The 20,363-nt window shown below is 38.8% G+C and overlaps 1 protein-coding gene and 1 long non-coding RNA gene across 10 annotated transcripts in view; one reads left to right on the plus strand and one right to left on the minus strand.

Annotated features, from left to right (window-relative positions):
* ARID1B (AT-rich interaction domain 1B) overlaps positions 1 to 20,363 on the minus strand; it is a 412,333-nt gene that overhangs the window by 197,094 nt on the left and 194,876 nt on the right. The gene's annotated exons all lie outside the window — the stretch shown is intronic.
* On the plus strand, positions 12,729 to 20,286 carry LOC139033040 (uncharacterized). The gene is made up of 3 exons (XR_011485664.1): positions 12,729 to 12,972; positions 15,383 to 15,540; positions 19,585 to 20,286. It is a non-coding gene; the product is annotated as an uncharacterized lncRNA (long non-coding RNA).

Raw genomic sequence — 20,363 nt, forward strand, 5'->3', positions numbered from 1 at the left:
GAAGATGTTTCTGAACAATTAATAACAAAAATAAATAAAAATTGTATTTGCTGGTAACTAGCTTATTTTCTAAGAATGCTGAAGCATATCCAAAGGACAGCTTAATCAGAACTGAAATTGATACTCCTTTCCAATGACACACTACCTCTGCACTACAGCAGTATTTTTATAGAATAATATAAATTTGACCTTCTGCTACAATTCATTAAACATATTTTTTTCTGTTCAGAATGGTAACCTGAATGCTGGGAGTGGGTATGGGGGCTGGGTGGAGAAGAGAATATTAGACAGTAATACACATCAGGCACATTACGACGAGCTACTTTCCCCACCAGCATTTATTTTAATAAAAGGGTCTGCAATACACCAAGATTCTGACATAACATTAATGAAATGATGATGTAAAACTGCACATCAATAGTAGATTGGAAGATGGTTCCGAACGGTCTTTAAATCAGGTCTCTGAGGTAAGAAACTTTCTTGAGGTAATATGTGCTGTGGGTTTCTATAATGGTAACACAAGGCATCTGTGAACTTTTTAAGCCCCAGGGCAGATAACTCTCTTTTGTTTGGATTGGGGGGTGGGGGGTTGGTCCAGGCACAAGGGGAAAGGAGAATGGAAGGAAAAGGAAGGGGCGGTAAGACAAAAGGACCAAAGAAGAGAAGCTGTAAGCAAGCCTCCTAAAGCAACAGTGGAGCTCCAGTACTTACCTCCATGGCCTGTGAAACAAGGCTAGTGACCTAAATAAAACAAGCTCTGAGCTCAATTCTGGGAGTTAGGAGGTAGCATAGAGACAATTTGGGAAAAGGTTGAAATGCTGGTCACACTTTGAAAAGCAATTAAAAAGACTGAAATTATGGCAGCTCAGATAGTAAAGAATATGCCGGTGTGGGAGATTTGGGCTTGATCCCTGGCGTTGGGAAGATCCCCTGGAGAACAGAATGGCAACCCACTCCAGTATTCTTGTCTAGAGAGTCCCACGGACAGAGGAGCCTGGTGAGCTACAGTCCATGGGGTCCACAAAGAGTTGCACACAACTCAGTGACTAACACTTTCACATGAACACAAAACATACTATGTTAAATTCATCTGCTCACAAAGCGTGGGTTGTTGGGGTTTCATCTTTAATTTAACTAATTATTGATTCTTCTTGGAAATTGGTGCAGTGAACTTTCTTAGAATCAAGACTTTTCAAATGCCATTTGGGTGAAAATGAATCTTGTGTCAAAAATGCCCCTGAGTTTTTAAAATATACAGGAATATGTAAGGACAGGTATTACTCTTCTATAGATAATTTCTCTCCTATTCTGAGAAACAATTATGTTCTTTTTACATTCATTGATGAAGAGTAACAAAATTAGTAAGCAACATACTACAAAAAGAATTGTACTACAAAAATCATTTTCCTGTGGGTTTATAAAAGAGGCCATTTTTAACTTTTAAATTACAACTTATGTTTAAAAATTTTAAAATCCTTACTTGGTCTCAGTGTTCCATTGAGCCTTTATTTCAATAAATTACACTTCATAAAATCAAGCAAAATTACAGTATTTTATTACTTAGATCTGTTTCTAATATTTATTCACAAGAGAAATAAAACCGCTTCACTTAACATTTTAGGAGTCATAAAATGATTACACTTACTAAACACTTAGCAAACATATAATTTCCAAAACAATATAAAGCTGAAGCTCTTTTTGGAGGGGTGGTATATATTTAGTTTTCCAACTTTGTGACATTTCAGTAAAAACCATCATGGTCAGGCCCTTAGTTGAATGTGTACTAGAAAAGGCAGAGTGGAAGGAGAAGTTGCAAGTTTACTTAACAAAGCTACCCTTGTCCCTCTACAAAGGATGGGCAATTTCTTTGTGAAAAGGGGGCAGAACTATAAATGGACCTTTATAAACTGTAAAAGTGCTCCTTTTCCTGTGTTGCCTTATCTGCTCAGATAAACCAAGTCTGAAAACTGGGTGTCTTCCTAATTTGTCCCCCTTCACCTTCATAAGGAATCCATTCTGAGACTTGCAGCTCTCCTCCTTCAAGAACTCCTCATTTTGCTTTTCTTCAACTCTAAGGTTGCTGCCTAAACCCAGATCACCACAGTCTCAACTTCCAAGTGTCGACAGCTTTTCCAGAGCTGTTGTTTAACATCACCGAGTTCTGCACTAAAAACAGAGGTCAGACCATAACATTATGATTCCTAAAAGTCAATGCTGTGTAACCTGTGAGGTCATGATGGCCGTACAGACAGTCCCTCTAATTCATGCTCTACACTGTGGTCAGAAGGATCTTTCTGAAATTCAAGTGTACTCAGGTTATGTCCTAGATTAAGATATAATCTCCTATCCATAGTTTCCCATGCTCTCTGAATCAAGGCTAAACTAACGTGAATTTAAAAGGCCCTTGTGGAGTTGCGCTAGTCATCCACTTCCTAGCTCCTTTCACCAGTGGACACTGTATTACTTGAAATTCCTAGATTATTCCGTGCTTCCACTTACCTGATCTTAGCTGTTCCCTCTTCCTAGAGTTCTCTTCTCATTCTGGTGGCTCACTACTTATCTTTCAGCTCTGAGCTTACATACATGCCTTCACTGATTTAATAACAGATTAACACCTTGTTTCTGTGTAATTCCATGTTTCTTCTTGATGCAACATTTTATCAGTTTGCATTTTACCTGCAAATTGTTCTGTCCCAGTAAAGTAACATGTAGGAAGATCTGCTTCTTGTTCATTACTCTAGTTTCTCTACTTAAAGTAGGTGCAACAAAAATGGACTAGATGAAAAAATGAATGCTTTCATGAAGACCAAATTGAAATACTTCAAACACTATTTCTCAATTCTATCAAATGAGTTTATTATATCTTAAATGTATTTCCAAAAGACAAATTTAACACAACCATAAAAAGTATCAAGAATGAGGAGACCTCAGGAAACAGCAAATGCTTCTGGTGAGATAGCAATATGGTAGATTAATAGACTACGTCTGTATCCTTCCTATAAATGCAAAAATTTGTTTGTTACAAGAGCCAACTTTACATAATAAATTTAGCATATGAATGTTTTTTAGCCCTCCTAGACAGTAGGAGGTTTTAGAATCTAAGGTTAATGGAAAAGATTCTAAATAACTTCTTTTTAAGTAGTAGAAAGAAAGAATGTAAAGATGCCTTTAGCTGAAGTTTCCTTCAAAATTAGACATATAGAGATCTTAAAAAGGAAACATAAAATACTAAAATTTCATAAAAAGTTAAACATCTAACTTCTCAAAGTTAAACATTTGCCTCAAGGTATTAAGTGTGCTACAATTATGAAATCTATTTCTCATTTTGACTTGGCAGTCTTAGAATAGAGGTGCAAAAGTAACTGTGAGTCAGCTGATGAAGGACAGTGGAATGTCCTGTTCACAGCTGGCACTTAGGTGCTCATAAACCTAGATATATAATTGCTTCTACATTCTCTGTTTGTTTGGGTTTTTTTTTTGGTTAATCTAAATAAAAATCTTAGTTTAGATACAGTACTGCATAAAATATCAAATACTACTCAAGATTATTAAATTGTTTTATACTCAAGAACACAAATTTCAATAACCTTCCTGGGCCTTAAAACAGGACCATAAGTTACCTGGTTCTCATGGTCAGTCTCTTCGGCTACTCAATCCCAGAAAGAAGACCTCTTCTGTCTAGAGAAGCAGAAGCTATCTCAGATAAAATGTGCAAAATTAAAAAACAAATTTTAATGTGCAAAATAATCTAGAACCTCATAGTCATCTGTAGCTGGTTAAAAAATAATTCACACAAAACCTGCAGCACCTCTCAGTTATCCATGACAACTGGGAGGGACCCTAAACTCTGATTTCAAGTCCTGGCTCTGCGATCACAAAATGTATGAATAGGGTCCGAGGTCTCTAAACAAGCAGTGGTTTCTTTACCTAAAAAGGGGAGACAATTTCGACCTGCTTTGCTGGGCTGCTGCAATGAGATCTTTTAAAAAATAATCTGGAATATAGTATGCTCAGCCAAGTTTTTAACCCCTACCCTCTGCTTCCTTATTAGATGGCATTAAGAGAATACTCTTAGAAATTAAATGTGTACAAAGTTCTCAAGGACCATAGAGAGGGCTATAAAAATGTGTTCTTCCCAATTTAAAATGCCCTGGAATGGTGCTGCAACACTCATTCCTAACCCGGCCATGCCTTATTAAAAGTAGGTGTCTGGAAAGAGTATAAATCCATCATAATTACTGGAGAAATCACCCTTCCCCTCTTATGTTTCCAGTGGTGGGAAATTTAAGACCATCATTCTACACCTATATAAAGCACTATATACCAAGCAAATAATCACATACAAAGGCAAAATTAGAAAAATATTCTAAAATCATTTTACTGTTCTATATTTTCAATGTGTATCTGGTCCACAGTAATACTCATACGGCCATCACAGACAGAAGATATCTCCATTTGATAACTAATTTTATCATAATAAATAAATATAAATATAATATTTTTATAAATATATATTTGTTTATATATATTTATATATAAGTATATAAATATAAATATTATATATTATAATAAATAATAAATAAAAGTAAAAAACTTTAAGAGGCAAAGCTGCCCAATATTCTGGTTCACAGTGATTTTCTGGAGTTCAATTATTTAGCAACATAACACAGAAAACCTCAAATATGGACTCGCTCTGTAAAAACCAGTTAAAGCCCCTGACCCTGGCCCTCTCTCCCCTCTGTGACCTACGTCCAGTTATGCCTCACCTGTTCCAGTGCCACAGCCTTTTAAACTTGCTTACTCCCTTTTCCTGGAATGCTGTCACTTCGGATCTTTGCAGAGCTGGCCCCGTGTCCTTTGGATTTCTAGCTTAAAAGTTTATCTCCTCTGAGAGATCTTCCCTGACCATACGACATAAATTAGCCACCTGCTCACTCACTTTCACATGGTCACATCTAATTCTATGCACAGCAGTCATCATTCTCTGCCATTTTCTGTACATCTATCTATTTGTTTACCAATCACCTTCTTCCACTAAAACAGGCTCCCTGAGAGCAACCATGCTGGTCACTGCATGTTCCTAGTATCACACTGAAAAGCAGGTCCTAAACATCTGCTGAAAAGACTGGCTTCTGATATGGCTCAGAGGCACCTGTATGTGCACGACCTTGGACATCGTAGCACCCAACACATGAACACTGCCACCAAATGTCCTGCTGCCTGTTTGTTCCTTCGGCTTTTCGCTGCCAGCATCAATGTGTGACACCAACAGCAAAAACGAAAGACAGAGCAACAGCGTTCTGAATCCTCACAAGGGAGCAACTCTCTGTAGTATCTGCAATTGAGCCCACAGGGAAGATGATGACAGTGATGAGAATGACAGTGCAACAAAACCTGACTGGGGTTCTCAGTTGCCAGGGTCAGATACAGGCTGCTCTGACACAAAAACTATGATATGATTACCTTTATTCTACAGATGAGGAAATCATAACTTAGAGAAATTGAGAGTCCTCTCCAATATCACACAGTTCATTGGCTGCATGCTTTGGCTTTACCTGATTAAATGTCCCAAGGATACATGGACAAAATGAAGCCTTTGATAGCAATTCAAAAGTACTGATCATGGCAGCACCTTCCTACATTCAAACAGCACACAGTACATGTAAACACAGAGCTGATCATGCCTTCGGTCTCCACACAACTACAAACATTTTGGGTCCCTTGCACTATCTCCATGGCCTCCGGGGTTAGAAGTCATTGGCCAGGAACATTGTGAATAGCCCACACAAGGTTGAGAGCATCACCGAAGACAGGACATAGAAACATTTTTCCTTCTCCCACCCCAAATTCCTTCCAACTACTCTGTTGAAAAACATGGAACATATTATATTCTCACACCACTCAAACCTGCACAGAAATCTTTCCTGAAGAGCCACATACAATCACAGTTGGAGGAAGAGAACGTCTTCTTTTCCTCTTTTTCAAGCAGACTGGCTTGGACTTAACCATTTTATCACATACTCTGAGGTGCACTGTTGCTTCTACTACGCTTTCTGACTCAGTAACAGAACTAGAAAGCAACCCCCGTCCTTAGGAGGAGGGATAACTGGGTATTAAACACTGACTGTGGAATTGGACAGCTCTGCACCCCTATCATTCCATACTCCTACAACCTCTTTGAACTTTTCCCACCTTCTTTCAAAAGAGAAAAAAATTGGGAGAGTCAAAAGAGAAAAGCCAGGTCCAGGTAAATGAATTGCTCACATCACAAACACATTCCAGGCTGCTTTCCGCCCACACTCAGAAGCAGAGTGCTAAGAATCACACCACACACCCCAGTACCCATAATCCATACTCTGTATTCTGAGAACAGCAGACTACCAAAGTGACAACCTAAAAGATGATATGGCTGCTTTAAGCATTAGAAAAAAATAGGAACATACCCCCAAATGTTTTCCCATATATGAATTTATTCATACCATCATACTAAAATTACAACTTTATGAGTATTCATTTTCAGACAAATGATTTCCTGGGATAATGATGTTTTAGGCTTATAGTTTATTATATCTCAGTTTTTTAAAACTTTTAGAAATAGTATGTTTAAAATCAAATGACTTCAAATCAGTTTTCAATAAGAGAATCTTTAAATATTAAAATTCATTTCTTTATGTTAAAGTAAACTTAAAAGTACAGTTCTAGAAATGACGGGGGGAAGGTTCTTGTGGGAACAGTTGTTACCTTGGAAATAACAATAAAAAAGAAGTTAAAATACATGTGTTTAAATCTCAGCTCTTCCACTTACCATTCAAACTTTGTAATAAAATATTTTCTACACCTGTTACCTGTTTTCCGAAATAAAAATGCTTGCTATATTTACCTCTTGGTAACCGTAAATATTTAATAACATAACAAGGCAAAACCTATGCTATCCAAAGGTAAGAGTTAGAGACAATGACAACAATAAAGAACTGTATCATGTTGATGTATGGCAGAAACCAATACAGTATTCTAAAGCAATTATCCTCCAATTAGAAATAAACAGATCTGAAAGAGACACATGCACCCCAATGTTCATCGCAGCACTGTTTATAATAGCCAGGACATGGAAGCAACCCAGATGCCCATCAGCAGACAAATGGATGAGGAAGCTGTGGTACATATACACCATGGAATATTACTCAGCCATTAAAAAGAATTCATTTGAATCAGTTCTAATGAGATGGATGAAACTGGAGCCCATTATACAGAGCGAAGTAAGCCAGAAAGATAAAGACCATTACAGTATACTAACACATATATATGGACTTTAGAAAGATGGTAACGATAACCCTACATGCAAAACAGAAAAAGAGACTCAGATGTATGGAACAGACTTGTGGACTCTGGGAGAAGGCGAGGGTGGGATGTTTCAGGAGAACAGCATTGAAACATGTATATTATCTAGGGTGAAACGGATAACCAGCTCAGGTTGGGTACATGAGACAAGTGCTCGGGCCTGGTGCACTGGGAAGACCCAGAGGGATCGGGTGGAGAGGGAGGTGGGAGGGGGGACTGGGATGGGGAGTACATGTAAATCCATGGCTAATTCATATCAATGTATAACAAAAACAACTGTAATGATGTAAAGTAATTAGCCTCCAACTAATAAAAATAAAAAAATAAAAATAAAAATACACTACGGAAGTAAAGAATAAAAGTTCTATCTTCATAATAAAGTAAAAGCCATGCAAAATGTACAATAACAATCCCCAGCCGTATACAGAATAGGAAATAGACTACAGTGTTGTAACAGATTGTAGGGCTACTTCATCATCATCTGACTTTCAGGACAAAATTAATGAAAATTAAGATTTCTGTTGATAAAAATATTTCTTGTATATTTTTGAGATTAATCCTTTGTTGCTTCGTTTGCTACTCTTTTCTCCCAATCTGAGGGCTGTCTTTTCACCTTGCTTATAGTTTCCTTTGTTGTGCAAAAGCTTTTAAGTTTCATTAGGTACCATTTGTTTATTTTTGCTTTTATTTCTAAAATTCAACTCCTCCAGCTCAACTCCAGAAAAATAAATGACCCGATCAAAAAATGGGCCAAAGAACTAAACAGACATTTCTCCAAGGAAGACATACAGATGGCTAACAAACACATAAAAAGATGTTCAACATCACTCATTATCAGAGAAACGCAAATCAAAACCACAATGAGGTACCATTATACGCCAGTCAGGATGGCTGCTATCCAAAAGTCTACAAGCAATAAATGCTGGAGAGGGTGTGGAGAAAAGGGAACCCTCTTACCCTGTCGGTGGGAATGCAAATTAGTACAGCCACTATGGAAAACAGTGTGGAGATTTCTTAAAAAGCTGGAAATAGAACTGCCATATGACCCAGCAATCCCACTTCTGGGCATACACACCGAGGAAACCAGATCTGAAAGAGACACGTGCACCCCAATGTTCATCGCAGCACTGTTTATAATAGCCAGGACATGGAAGCAACCTAGATGCCCATCAGCAGACGAATGGATGAGGAAACTGTGGTACATATACACCATGGAATATTACTCAGCCATTAAAAAGAATTCATTTGAATCAGTTCTAATGAGATGGATGAAACTGGAGCCCATTATACAGAGCAAAGTAAGCCAGAAAGATAAAGACCATTACAGTATACTAACACATATATATGGACTTTAGAAAGATGGTAACGATAACCCTATATGTAAAACAGAAAAAGAGACTCAGACGTATAGAACAGACTTATGGACTCTGGGAGAAGGCGAGGGTGGGATGTTTCAAGAGAACAGCATTGAAACATGTATATTATCTAGGGTGAAACAGATCACCAGCCCAGGTTGGGTGCATGAGACAAGTGCTCGGGCCTGGTGCACTGGGAAGACCCAGAGGGATCGGGTGGAGAAGGAGGTGGGAGGGGGGACCGGGATGGGGAATACATGTAAATCCATGGCTAATTCATTTCAATGTATGACAAAAACTACTGCAATGATGTAAAGTAATTAGCCTCCAACTAATAAAAATAAATGGAAAAAAAAATATTTCTATTATTTACATGATGCTTGAGTTTGATGCAGGGTTTAAGGATTTAATTGACCTGTGAAGAGCTTAAATATGCAGAGGAGCTAAAAATGAAGAATTCCAAAGATGTAGGGTCCCAAGGATTTCACCAGCTTATCTCACGGAAGAGAGGTCTCTTCTCATTGTCAAAGTGAATTTTTCTTCTATATGGGATTGTCAGACTTAATCGTATGTTCTGTGCAACGTGTCCCATGCAATATATGGGACCTACTCACACTAAACAAATTAGTCATTCATCACTTGTTTGAAATCAAATTTGTCCTGTGTTTCATTTGGCAACTCCACTTCCACGTCAATGACACAATAACACATTACTAGGCTACAAGCAGGTTGTCCAGCTAACGTGGTGACAGCTTAACAGCAGCTAGCACAGCATTAACTACAATTTAATCCTCCAACACACCGTCACTGAACACATCTTCACAAGAACTACGCACTAGCCACATACATGAAAATTGAGGCTCCAAAAGGTTACAGAGTGCAGGTTTGAGGACCTAGTTCCAAGTTGTCTGTCTTAGAACAGTGCCCAGCATTGCCGGCTCAGCACAGAACAGACATGGCACAGTACAGTACCATATATGACTTGCCAACAAATACTTCATCTTTGTAATGCCACCAGTGTGAAGAGTTTCCAAATCTCTGCTCCTCATTTAAGACCCTCTATGGTCCATAAGAAGTTCATGATCCGAGCCACAGTCAGCTCCCAGTCTTGATTTGCTGACTGTATAGAGGTTCTCCATCTTCGGTTGCAAAGAATATAATCAATCTGATTTCGGAGTTGACCATCTGGTGATATCCATGTGTAGAGTCTTCTCTTGTGTTGTTGGAAGAGGGTGTTTGCTATGACCAGTGCGTTCTCTTGGAAAAACTCTATTAGCCTTTGCCCTGCTTCATTCCATACTCCAAGTCCAAATGTGCCTGTTACTCCAAGTGTTTCCTGACTTCCTACTTTTGCATTCCAGTCCCCTATAATGAAAAGGACATCTTTTTGGGTGTTCTAAAAGGTCTTGTAGGTCTTGATAGAATGGTTCAACTTCAGCTTCTTCAGCGTTACTGGTTGGGGTATAGGCTTGGATTACTGTGATATTGAATGGTTTGCCTTGGAAACGAACAGAGATCATTCTCTCATTTTTGAGATTGCATCCAAGTACTGCATTTCAGACTCTTCTGTTGACCATGATGGCTATCCATTTCTTCTAAGGGATTCCTGCCCACAGTAGTAGATATAATGGTCATCTGAGTTAAATTCACCCATTCCAGTCCATTTTAGTTGGCTGATTCCTCGAATGTCGACATTCACTCTTGCCATCTCCTGTCTGACCACTTCCAATTTGCTTTGATTCATGGACCTAATATTCCAGGTTCCTATGCAACATTGCTCTTTACAGCATCAGACCTTGCTTCTATCACCAGTCACATCCACAACTGGGTATTGTTTTTGCTTTGGCTCCATTCCTTCATTCTTTCTGGAGTTATTTCTCCACTGATCTCCAGTAGCATATTGGGCACCTACCGACCTGGGGAGTTCCTCTTTCAGTATCCTATCATTTTGCCTTCTCATACTATTCATGGGGTTCTCAAGGCAAGAATACTGAAGTGGTTTGCCATTCCCTTCTCCAGTGGACTACAAAAAAGATCTTCATGACCCAGATAATCACGATGGTATGATCACTCACCTAGAGCCAGACATCCTGGAATGTGAAGTCAAGTGGACCTTAGAAAGCATCACTATAAACAAAGCTAGTGGAGGTGATAAAATTCCAGTTGAGCTATTTCAAATCCTGAAAGATGATGCTGTGAAAGTGCTGCACTCAATATGCCAGCAAATTTGGAAAACTCAGCAGTGGCCACAGGACTGGAAAAGGTCAGTTTTCATTCCAATCCCAAAGAAAGGCAATCCCAAAGAATGCTCAAACTACCACACAATTGCACTCATTTCACACGTTAGTAAAGTAATGCTCAAAATTTTCCAAGCCAGGCTTCAGCAATATGTGAACTGTGAACTTCCAGATGTTCAAGCTGGTTTCAGAAAAGGCAGAGGAACCAGAGATCAAATTGCCAACATCCACTGGATCATCAAAAAAGCAAAAGAGTTCCAGAAAAACATCTATTTCTGCTTTCTTGACTATGTCAAAGCCTTTGACTGTGTGGATCACAATAAAATGTGGAAAATTCTTCAAGAGATGGAAATACCAGACCACCTGACCCACCTCTTGAGAAACTTATATGCAGGTCAGGAAGCAACAGCTAGAACTGGACATGGACCAACAGACTGGTTCCAAATAGGAAAAGGAGTACGTCAAGGCTGTATATTGTCACCCTGCTTATTTAGCTTATATGCAGAGTACATCATGAGAAACGCTGGGCTGGAAGAAGCACAAGCTGGAATCAAGATTGCCGGGAGAACTATCAATAACCTCAGATATGCAAATGACACCACCCGTATGGCAGAAAGTGAAGAGGAACTAAAGAGCCTCCTGATGAAAGTGAAAGAGGAAAGTGAAAAAGTTGGCTTTAAGCTGAACATTCAAAAAACAAAGATCATGGCATTTGGTCCCATCACTTCATGGCAAATAGATGGGGAAACAGTGGAAGCAGTGTCAGACTTTATTTTTTTGGGCTCCAAAGTCACTGCAGATGGTGATTGCAGCCATGAAATTAAAAGACGCTTACTCCCTGGAAGGAAAGTTATGACCAACCTAGATAGCATATTAAAAAGCAGTGACATTACTTTGCCAACATCCATCTAGTCAAGGCTGTGGTTTTTTCAGTGGTCATGTATGGGTGTGAGAGTTGGACTGTGAAGAAAGCTGAGCACCGAAGAATTGATGCTTTTGAACTGTGGTGTTGGAGAAGACTCTTGAGAGTCCCTTGGAATGCAAGGAGCTCCAACCAGTCCATCCTAAAGGAGATCAGTCCTGGGTGTTCACTGGAAGGACTGATGCTGAAGGTGAAACTCCAATACCTTGGCCCCCTCATGAGAAGAGCTGACTCATTGGAAAAGACCCTGATGCTGGGAGGGATTGGGGGCAGGAGGAGAAAGGGATGACAGAGGATGAGATGGCTGGATGGCATAACCAACTCGATGGACATGAGTTTGAGTAAACTCCAGGAATTGATGATGGACAGGGAGGCCCGGCGTGCTGTGATTCATGGAGTCTCAAAGAGTTGGACACGACTGAGCGACTGAACTGAACTGAGCTGAACTGGTCCATAAAGCACTTTTCAGTGGTTGCTCAATCCAGGTGTAAGATAGGGTACAGATGAGCTACTGACACTCCTCTTGGCCCTTTGTGTACCTTTGATGCAACAAGAGTTATTTGTGGTAAGAAAAAAATCAAGGGAGAAAAGAGAATGAAGTTAATTTTTTAGGAACTTGTGTGCAAAACATCTCAGCCTATCTCGGGAGACAGTGGCTTCCTATCCCCTCAGCAGACAACCGGGGCACCTGGAAGCCCAGGAGCACAGGGCACAGCCGCGTCCTCGGCACTGCTCGGCTTCTCTCTGCAGAGGGACTCAACTGAGAAGTTCAGGGACCTCCTGTTTACAGGCCTGCACAGGAGAGAGGAGCCCCAGGGAGAACTCACTTTAGAGTCCACGTGCCCTGACTTCTCCGCCCCTTGTTTCACCCATGCATGGCTGGCAGGTGGGGGCTTGGCACTCAGGGTAAAGAACCTCTCCAAAGAGAGACAGAGACAGGGAGAGAAAAACCCAAAGCATAGAGAGGAGAGGGCTGCAGTGGCTTCTAACAAGAGGAAGAGGTAGAGGACAAATCCTGGAAGCTGTCTTCTGTATGTCAACAGCTATGTGATGGGCCTTGGGTAGGTCACTAACTTCACTGAAGTCCGAGAGATTGGTGCGGGGACTAGAGAGACAGCAGGTAAGATGACCCGAAATAGCTAACAATGATAATAGTTCTTAGAAATAACAGGGCTTTGGGGCGGGGGTGGGGGGTGGGGAATGTGGCGGCAGAGAAGTGGTAGAGGATCTGCCTGCCAGCGCAGGAGACACAGGTTCGATCCCTGGGTTGGGAAGATTCCCTGCAGGAGGAAATGACAACCCACTCCAGTACTCTTGCCTGAAATATTCCATGGACAGAGGAGCCTGGTGGGCTGCAGTCCATTGGGTAACAAAGAGTTGGACATAATTGACTGACCGTGCGCATGCGCACACACACACACGCACACATTCATCCTTCTTTATGACTAAAATATTTAAAAGGACAACAACAAAAGCTGCTTCTGACTATCCAAATTTAAGAAGTGAGCTTTTACTAGGGAAAAGCATTTTATGAATATATTTTTATTTGTATGTTTAAATATTGTTCCCTCCTTTGTAGGGAGTAAATCAATAAATATACCCCATAAACTCTTCTGCACATATATAAGCAACCAAAGGCATTCTTTGGAGTCAAACTGCTATTTTCATACATTTAAAGTCCACTGGTGCATTTTGCATTAAGACCACCTATTACCTACATGTAAGTCAACCTATTATTAAAAGAGTAAGTGGACCAACATACATGATGAGCAGAGTTCCTGTCTTTACATTACTTTGAACAAAGGTAAAGGAGTGAGTCATTCAATTCCTTAAGTCAAATGAGTCATAAAGGGAAAAAAATAATTAAAATAAGTCTCTACTTCCACTGTCATTGTGTCGAATATTCTCAAATAATACTTTTAGAAAAAGCAAACACAGAAATCCATGAACAAAAGTTTCCCAACAGTAGAAATATAGAACTCTATTTCTACATACCAAACTTCATTCCTTTGTAATCAGTAGCCTTTCGTCAACCTAGGACATTTAATAAATATTGATTTTATAATTTAAATAAGTGTCATTCAATGATAATATTAGCTATTCAGTCAATACAGGAAATATATTATAGAGAGATAACTTTTGAAATCTGAATCTGATTTTTACAAATTTTAGAATGTACTGTCTACATGTTTATCAACAGAAATTCAAAAGCTAATCATCACAAGTCAATAGACTGTTTTTTAAAATACACACTTTTTGTTTCTACTCTTTAATGAAACAGCAATGGTTCCAATCAAAGCTTGTCAGAAAAATAAATATTATTTCTACTGCACTCAAAAAATTTTTGAATGTTGGAAGAGTTGTACTGATACAAAAGCAGCCCTGGTACTGTAATTAGGTATACATAATTTCATTACAGCCACCCAGAAGAATCAATATTTTAGAGAAATTTTAAAAATATAATAGTAAAACCTTAAAGGTCTAAAATATTTTTATATCCAAGCAACATATCTGTCTACAAACTAATATAAAATGAAGTAACACAAATGTGTCATAAAACAGGAAATGTTTGGGTTCCAGATCACCACTGTGTGTCTAAAAGAATACTTCTGATAAAAGTCTGAGGATAGGGATGGGGAATACATGTAAATCCATGGCTAATTCATTTCAATGTATAACAAAAACTACTGTAATGATGTAAAGTAATTAGCCTCCAACTAATAAAAAAAAATAAAAATAAAAATAAAAATAAATAAAATTAAAAAAAAAAAAAAAGTCTGAGGATAGAAAGAAATCTCCCCTCCCCTTTGTTACGATTAGAACACCCACCACTGAGTAAATCTCAATTCTCTACAGAAGGCACTCGCGTTTCAGACCTATTGGTAAGGTGTATCCTTTAGCTCGCCGAGTCCTGTTTCCCCACCGTGGTCAGTTCTTTCTAATCGAATCGTAACCTTGGCCAGGAGAGCAACGCTGAGCTGCTGCTCCCCACCGTCCTTTCTGCAGTTGGGGGCTCACTCAAGACCCGTACCTGGCTCTAACCGTGGTGCCACTGCATCCCTGTGGCGCCTAGAAGCCTGATGCGACCTCTCTACAGCCAAGCCAACTCTCCAAAGTCCAGTGGCCTCTCCGCAGAAACAGGCCATGTCTGGGGAGCCAAGACAGCTACTGCAAGTTTTTATCAGTGAACAAGCCCAACAGATGGGAGCCCATGCTGAAAACCTCCTGCTCCAGAAGGCAAGGCCCTGGTGCTGGCCTTCTGTCCTTCTGTTCACTCGGCTCATTTTCTGATAAGGAAAACAAACAGAGGATGCACAAAGAGGCACACCAAAGTGGAAAACGTATTTAGAACAAAGCTGGAGAATTGCTGAAAATAGACTAGCGATATTCTACATTCTATGGCTGTGAAAATAAAACAAAAGTAACTGGCTTTTCATTTTTAAATTATGATCATAATTTTTAAATGATTTTGAACAAGTAGGAAAGGAACATTTAAAACATGATATTAATATATAACATTTTTTGTTCAGTCAGATTGTTTTTTCCCTTGAACCTGCAAACTTAAAAAGGAGAAACACAAACTGCCATGGGTCCAAATGACTTTCCTAAATGAAGGACTACACAAACACAAGTCTACACGTGTAACTAACTGTTTACAGCTGAAAAATCATAAACCCAAGGCAAAAAGGTAAGCTTAGAGCAACTAACACTTATATATTATCTTGAATAGTTATTATATGTTAAAATATTACATATTATACTACCTAACACATATGAAATATTTTTATTTTGCAGAAAAATTAAGAAATTATGTTTCAGTTGTTGTTCATTACCAAAGGGATGTATCTTTGTAACTTTGTTGTTGATTCTTAAAATATTGCTTTGTTACTAAATTAGGACAATAATTTTGTTACACATTTTTGAACAATTTTCAATATTAAGAATTTAAACATCTATACTTAAACATATCCTTAAGGAGCAAATTAAGGTAAAAATAAAGAGCAGTTTATAATTACTGCACCCAATTTCAACAGAAGTTTTGATGTACCAAAAATGTTTGTGGGAGGAGGAATCAGGACATTTAGAACAATTACTGTTTATGTTTATGAAAACAATAAGTTTCAATTATTCTTAAGTTGAAAGCCAATATTCTGACACTGTATTCATGAAAGTGTCCTTTAAAATTCTGAAACTCAAGATGGACATAATAAATATAGATTTCTCTAATTCTAAATTGCTACAATATTGTCAACAACCCTAGATTAATATATAGGTGGACCGTCGTTTTCTCAGGAACATCATTAAGGCCAACGCAGTAGGTTCTGCAGGGCTGCACTGCCAGGGCTCAAATGCTGACCCCACCCTTTGTATCTTGATTGATGTGAAAGTGAAAGTCTCTCAGTCACGTCTGACTCTGTGACCCCACAGACTGCAGCCTGCCAGGTGTCTCTGTCCACGGAATTCTCCAGGCAACAACACTGGCATGGGTAGCTGTTCCTTTCTCTAGGGGATCTTGCCAACCCAGGGATCAAACCCAGGTCTCCCCCATTGCAGGTGGATTCTTCACCGTCTGAGCCACGACAGAGGCCCAAGAAAACGGGAGTGGGTTAGCCTATCCCTCTTCCTCCTTACTGCTCCGCAGAGCCTGAAAGTAAAATAGGACTGATAACAGTCCTCACAGGAATGTCGTGGAAATCAGAATGAGTCAATACATGTAAAATGCTTGCAAAAGTGCCTAGCTCATAAGGAAACCTTCAATCACTGTTAGCTGTTGTTACCACTATTGGTGTAATTATTAACCATCTTGGCTGCAAAATATAATTAGCCATGATACCTAATTATGGTCAATAAGTGCAAAAGAGAGAAAACATAAAATAAATTAAAAAGTTAAGAAAATCTGCCTTGGATCCCTATCCAGTTCACTGATTCTACAATTCAGTAGACTAACGTTCTCAAAGGACCAAAGCCACATCCTGTTTGTGTTTGCACTCCAGAACAGTAAGCCCAGTACCTGGCAAGACAGCACATGCTCCTTAAGTGCTCACTGATTCAAAGTTAAAGAAATACTTTTTGTGTAAAAAATGTTACACTACTCACTGTAAAGTTAAAAAAAACACTCAAATTAACTGGCAAGAATCATACCAATGAGATAAACTACAAGCTTAGATGTCTCTGATTACATATTAGATCACTGTTTCTTAGTACTATACTCCACATGGCAGCAATAGAGAAGGTTCTCGATATAATGCGAAATGACAAGAAATACAATTATGTCTACAGCTGTGATCACCACCTCTCTTGACCAAGCATCTTTTCTGTGTGCATACTAGTAAGAGAATGGCAGATGTTATCTCACTGGCTCCTCAGAGCAGCCATGACGTGGGCTATCATCTGCACTTTACAGCCAAGGAAATGAGGAGATGTAGGCTTAGAGACGTTTAGAGATAGTGAGTAAACTGGCCACAGTCACAGAGCTGCTAAGTGGGTGACCTGGGATAAAAACCCAAATGTGTGTGACTCAAAAGTCCTTACTAAATGACAATCCACCAGGAGTAAAACTTTAGAATTTCTTCAGTTTATGCACTGGCTCTGTGTAGTAGAGCTATGAAAACTTCCAACAACTTGTAGTCCCTGAAGATTAACATTCAGGAAATAGATAAATTTCTTAGCTGTATTCAACTATCTCTCTGGAATGGAAGAAAGCCATGTATCCACCACCCCTCTTATATTTTCTAGTGTTTTTAAAATTACTTCCAGTGAGTAAACAGTTTGTGCAGGGGGACGGGAAGGATGTTTGGGTTTGTTTTTTGGGTTTTTAAGGCTTATGGAATCTTAAGTTTCCCCAACCAGGGATGGAACCTGGATCCTCAGCAGTGAAAGTGTAGTCTACAGAATTAGAAGGAATTCCCAGTAGTTTGTGCTTTAATCTTATTTAATCATTTTTACTACTGTTATGCTAACAGAAACCCTTCAAAAATGGTAGCTCTAGCTTTAAAAAAATAAAGTTGACTGCAGTGTAAAAGGATCTAAGAGTCTTTAATAATAATAATAGTAAGAGCAACAGCTAGTTAATTACTGAGTAACTGCTGTGTTGAGCAGTGCCTTACATCTTAATCTTAAGCTAACATAAAGGTGTTATTGTCCCATCTGACAGGCAAGGAAACTGAAGCACAAAGAAATCAAAAAATTTGCACAAGTGAGTGGCAGAGTCAAATTCAAATCTAAGAGACTAAACCTCCAGTCCTGGCTTACTTGTCTGTAGATAATGTTAGTTGGCAGAAGGTTTACACTTTGAATAACACTTAGAAATAGTCAAACAAACGTGGAAACATAAAAATCTTTTCATTAAACACAAATTAGAACTGAAACAAAAGTTTGTGTATGATAAAATTCAGTCATGAACTTGTTTGAGAGAGAAAGGGAGTATCTCCTAATGAGTAGAAATGCAATGCCATCCCACACAGGTGTTGCTCACTTGACTAGTTTAAGGAGATGAGAGAAAGGTGAGGGTGGCTAACAAAATCCAGCCCTGAAATCATGACACCTGAGGGTAGATGAGTAATTCAAGCAAACTCTGAAAGGAAGGGCTAGACAGCCTTCAGCGCTCTCCTCCCCAACCAGTGTGAATCTTGACACATTAAAGACAAAAGCCTCGCAAGCAAAGGAAATCTGGTAGAAGATGATAAAAATGGAAAGAAAAAATAGCAGGAGGTAAGAATACTAGTACTGAAATTACCTTGTACAATGAGACATCTCCTCTCAAAATGAAAGCTGCAAAGGTTCTGTTCTGGCTTCCCTTTAGTGAGCAAATCAGTTTCTGGGGGCTGATTCAAGGTGAAAGGCAGGACACAAATTTCTCAGGATGACTGGAACAGTATCAGGACACTTCGGTGGGAGTTCTCTTACAGAATTAAGTTCTGCAACAGTGTGCAGATGTTTACGTTTTATTATCAATATGGTTCGTGTTCTCAGACTATATAAAAAGCATATGCAAAAGTTTTGATAATAAAAAGAGCAAGATTCAAGACACAGTAGTTGTTTATATCTATAAAAAGAATACTTTTATGTCTATAGGAAGCTGAATACTAAAGTAAATTAACACAAAATAAACATGCAATGTAATATAAAAACAGGAGTTAACTGAGGTCGTTAATGCCAGTTAAATGGCAAATGATCCATTACAAACCATGTTTAAACATGTGTCAATTAAATATGAACAGCCAGCCTTGCAATTCAGATTTAAAGATTTACTTCTTTCAGATTCATGTATTGTCTTTTGAACAGGAACATTCACTCTGAATTAAAAACCTTTCTTTACACTCTATATACAAACACTAAATAAGATTTTGCCTAAGCTTTATCAAGGCAGGAGATATTATTACATTGATTTTAGAAAGGGACAATCCAAAAACTACTATCAATTTTGAATAATTTTAGCAATTTTTACAGAACCACACCACAATATTATCTCACTCCTCTTTGCTCTTCTTTCCTTCAAAGACTGCTATCAATAAAATATGTTATAGGGTGCTCTTAACAGCAACAGCCTGAATCTCAAAATGTTTAAAATACATTGACGCTTCCTTTCCATAAGAACTTTTTTAAGAAATAAAGCAGTGTTTAATAATAATCTATTGTGTTCATTTGGAAATGAAAGTCTTTCCTTGCAAAAAGAGTCAGTCTCTGAAATAAACTGTTTCTTTATGAGCTAAAGTTTCTGACTTCTTTCCAGATCTGTGTTGAAGCTTCACGCACAAGAGCTTCTACAGAGCACCTGCATCACCTGCTGCTTCACCCCCTAGAACTTTCTCCAAAGAATTCAGGGAGAGCTGCTTTTCCTCACTTTACTTTCCAGTAACATCAAATCATTATGACACACCCTAGAGAATTCCTAAAATGCCAGCAGACACCAAACAGGTCCAAAGAGATCCAAATCCCAATTTGGAAAATAACTGTTATGAGCATTTTTCATTTATCCAGAACTCCCTTTCTTCCACAGTCCTGTTCAGGTACCTTTAAAAATGCAGAGTCAGAGCCCTGTGGGACAAAAATAAAAATGTGAAAATTATATTTTGAGAGAAGATTTAAGTGGAAATTTGAAAAGACACAAAAGAAGGTTGAGAAGAGCCTGAGTTTCGGGATGGTTAAGCTAATGGGCCCATCTCCCATGGCTTCCTCCTAGTTCTGGAGCGAGGCTGTATTACTCCTATAGCACTGCCAGGCTACATGCTACACGTTTTCCTGTCTCTAAGCTTTTGCTCTGACACATCACAAAGACAGCCAGCCAACCGCCAGCTGCTCTCTGCCCTCCTCCCAAATCCAACCAATACCTCGTCTGCAACCATGTGAGAGATGCCTGGCCCAAACCTCACCCTTCCTGAATTCCTGACCCAAAGAAACAGTGAGAGATAATAAAGCGGCTGCTTTAATAAAATGAGGTTTTCGGGTGATCTGTTAATTGAAAGAATATTATATTACCAACAATACATGCTGATATGAAAGCAAAGGACT

The sequence above is a fragment of the Odocoileus virginianus genome, chromosome 34, assembly GCF_023699985.2.
Source record: "Odocoileus virginianus isolate 20LAN1187 ecotype Illinois chromosome 34, Ovbor_1.2, whole genome shotgun sequence".
Classification (NCBI taxonomy): Eukaryota; Metazoa; Chordata; class Mammalia; order Artiodactyla; family Cervidae; genus Odocoileus; species Odocoileus virginianus.